Source organism: Morone saxatilis, unplaced genomic scaffold, assembly GCF_004916995.1.
Source record: "Morone saxatilis isolate NCDOM2014 unplaced genomic scaffold, NCSU_SB_2.0 Contig14, whole genome shotgun sequence".
Taxonomy (NCBI): Eukaryota; Metazoa; Chordata; class Actinopteri; family Moronidae; genus Morone; species Morone saxatilis.
In genome coordinates, this window is record NW_023339696.1 from 20,740,299 (window position 1) to 20,744,325 (window position 4,027).

Below are 4,027 nucleotides of genomic sequence, written 5' to 3' on the forward strand. Positions count from 1 at the left end.
TCAATTTCTGCCAATAGAGCCTCCTAAATGTTACACACTGGACATTTTTATGGCCTCCAACACAGCTTTGAGCACATCGTGGCGCACTAAAAAGCTCAATTGAAAGCCACAATTATGTAAGAAAGAGATCTATACTGATATTCCTGCAGTAGCTGCTGAGGAACATCCTCCCACGCTGTGCTGTGATTCTGTATCGGTCAGGCATCTGAGGGTGACAGAAATAGCTGTATTATTGAAGGTGGAGGTGGACGAACACTGAGGGTTAAACTGACTGTTCAGACCTGCAGGTTCAACTTGCAGCTTCGGCTAATTTTGCCTCCAAGCAGAGGATACAAAAGTGGTTGAGGCAAGTCCAAAGTGAGCACGTAGGTAAGCCATTGTCTAAAGAGGCGATTGGCTCAGAAGCAACTAGCGTGTGACAGTATATGTGAAACTAGGTCGCATTAACCAGAATACGTAAGAGTGAGAGTGTGAACCCTCGTCTGATCATTTGAACTTCCATGTTGCCTAGAAACAGAAACTGCTTATTCTGGGGTTTCATGTTGTTGTTGTTGATGTTGTATGATGTTGTAACGTCACATCATCACAACTCTTCAGTCTGTGTGCAGCCACAGTCTAAAGGCCGATTCTTTACAGTCTGGGAAACAAAAGGACTCAACATTATGTTTATGTGAATCTTTAGAGCGGAACTACAGTGTGTCACTCAATTACTTCTGTGGGAGTCAGGTGTTTCTGCCATGATTTTCTTCTCAATGGGGTGACATAAGTGTGAGTTACGAGAACAAGGACTAATCCTTTATTCTTGATGCAGATTTGGTCAAGTAGCAGCTGCAGGCCTGAATGTAAAGAACATGAAGACACATGTTCATGTTGAGCAGTAATGACATAAATGCATGTTGTTATATTTTCTGCTTTTTACTTCTCATTCTGTGTTACTGTGATGATCTAAAGTGCCCTGCCGACACATTTAGGTGGCTTGTTAAGATTTCCAGGACACCAGGGGATTTACGAAGTAATCCTCCCATCAGCTGGTCAAAGCTAGTGGTCAACTATTTTTGCTCTAGTGATAGTACACTGTACTATTCCTGTAGTGTTTTTCTAGTCGTGGCTGCTCACGTCTGCAGGAATAGAGGCTGCGCTGTGTGGATTATCATGTGTGGACATTAACTATGTATTCAACTGGTAGTTGAGTGTCATAAATGTACATCAAAGCTCAGATTTTACGATATATGAACAAAAATGAGACAAATTAATAGATAACATAATGGTACTGCAACAATTTATAGGATTTAATTAATTGAGAACCCAAAAAATTGACAGATTTGTTGATTGATGCTTATTTAGCAAGCAAAACTACCAAACACTGCAGCTTCTAAAATGTGAAGATTTGCCTATTTTCTCTATTATATATAATTGTAAATGGAATTTTTTTTTTAATTTTGGCATCATTTCACTACTTTTTGACATCTTAAAGACAAAATTATTGAATCATTAATGCTTTTATCTTAAAAATGCAAGTTACTGTGTATATTATATATGTGTCAGTTGATACTGATGTGATTTTACAATCCAAACCTTCAGCTCTTCATCCTCGAAAAGGTCAAAAAATCTAAAAAATGGAAGCTCATATTTCAGAGTGGCCCACACAGCCCGTAATCTTCACAAGGTTATAGGAGGGAGATTATAAAGGGCAGGGCGAAAAGGCTAGAAGGAAGCAAGGAATTGACAGAGATACACTGAATTTGTTGAGATACTTCGATACTTCGATACTTTAAGTGCTAACATCCACTTTTACCCCTTTGTTTCCCTATGAGTAGCTCTTGTGTTGCACTTTCCAGCTTTTCATTTCAATTATATGATGTTACATTCAAACCCAACACTGCAGGTTTTTATATACATTTCCTAAAATTCAGCCTGATATATTTGGTATCTTTAAAACCTTTGAGATCTACATTAAACTTTCAAATAAAGTTTAAACAAAGTTTGGCTGCGCAGCATGATTTCGTCAGTCAGTGTTGAGGGGTTAAAGTATAAACCACATTACATTGTGTATTTTATCTCTTTAACTTCTTTACCTTCCTTAAACAGCTTGATATTTATACATTTATATTATTGATTATATTATCCTGCTGTGTTTCTGTTGGGGTGACTCTGTCATTTAACCTTTTTACAGAAATTCCCTGTTAATGGGTTATACAGTGATATAATTCCATAAACCACATTTGTACATTTAAAGAATATCAAAACAATCAATCTGCTTTTAAAGGCTTCAGTCTCAAACTATTAATATTGGCATGTGGTTCATAAAACCTAGTTAAGCCCAGTTCTTACAGACTAACTGATCCAGCTCCATAGAAACTAAATGCTTGTTAGTTGTTAGCGCTATGACATTAGCGCCAGTGTGAATCACTTGGCCTGAAGGCAGGCTGGCGAGCCTCCAAGGGGCTTCCGTGACAACACCAGACAGCCGGAGGACAACCCCACCAAACACACTCACACAATCGCACACACAACTCGTTCTCCCGGTCCTCCCTCGTCTGCACCAAAGCCTCGGCTGGCTCTGCAGACATCGGCCTGGCTCTGTTCTAGCCGCCTGAAGGCAGGAGGACGGTACCGCCGGGGAAGCAGCTGCTGTTGTCGTACTAACACTGGTACACCGGAAATAACAGACGGGCCTGACAAGCCTGAAGGACACTGTGTGCCTTGTCCATTCAGCTCGACAAACGGTGCATTAGTCGCTATATTTACCTGAGAATATTCAGTTCTTAATCCATTTAACTAAACAAACCTGGTTCCAGTGTAGGCATTATCAGATACTAATACTTTGCTCACTCACATATTTAACTCATTTCACCTTTTGGTTTCACCCAAGTAGGATTTAAACTGGAATTCTGCCAATAGATGGATTACTGAGTGCATGCAAACACAATAAACATTGACTAATTACATCTTTTCACTGCATCATTTCACTAAGACTCTAAACGTGAGTGGCCACAGCTTCTTTACAGGCCTATTGACCAATGTCTTAAAGCTAGTTCAGAGAGTGGTTGCATTGTGCGTGATAACCTGAGACAATCAGTCCAATCAGAACTACTAAAGGCAAATGAAGCAGCACTGGTTTTGATGAATTATCATCTTATGCAAAAAATTCTACATTGGCAGCATTCAGTGCCGAAGCAGGAAGTAGTGTGCAGATAAAAACCGAGGGTGTTACGGTTACGGTGGGTAGGCGTTTCCACACTGGCATCCTGGTTAAACTATTTTATTATTTGAACTCAGTCGTCTCCTAACCTGCACCGCGAGATAAAGCGCCCACTAATGTATCTAAATCCCCCAAGTTGATGTTGATGAAAACTCTACGCCCTTTTTAAAGTTCAGTATCAACATGAGTTGTACCTTAAACCATTCTATTAAATGGGGACTTCCTGGAAAACAGAGTTATTCTTGGATTATCTCGCCATTGTTTCCAATTAACCAACCTTTGTCTCCATAACTGGTAGAACAGGGAAAGATCAAACTAATGTTCCTGACCGAACATACCGAACAGGAAATAATCACATAAAGGAAGAAATAATACTATTTATTTAACTCTCTTTAGTTGGCATGATCACAATCTTTTATCTGCTTTGGCAGAGTGGTGAAAATTATTGCTCAGCTGAGCTGGTACTGCAGGAAGAACAGATTACAAAAACATCATTGGACATAATTCAGGGTTTGCAGCATCACATAACTCATCTTAAGTTGCACGAGTGACTAAAAACTCGAAGACTTCCCTTTTTCAGTTTGCAGTTATGATTTTACCACCACGCCTCAGAGATCAGGATACAGTATGTGCACACCTGAACATTAAAACCAGATGTGATGGTTTAACATGTTATTCCAAAGCCATGGGCATTAACTCTGCAGCTGTATTAGCTCCACCCTGGCTGTGGGATTTGCATCCATTCTGCTACAAGAACATTAGGACCAGCACTGATGTCGGATGATAAGGCCTGGATTGCAGTTCCAGTTCATCCCAAAGGTGCCA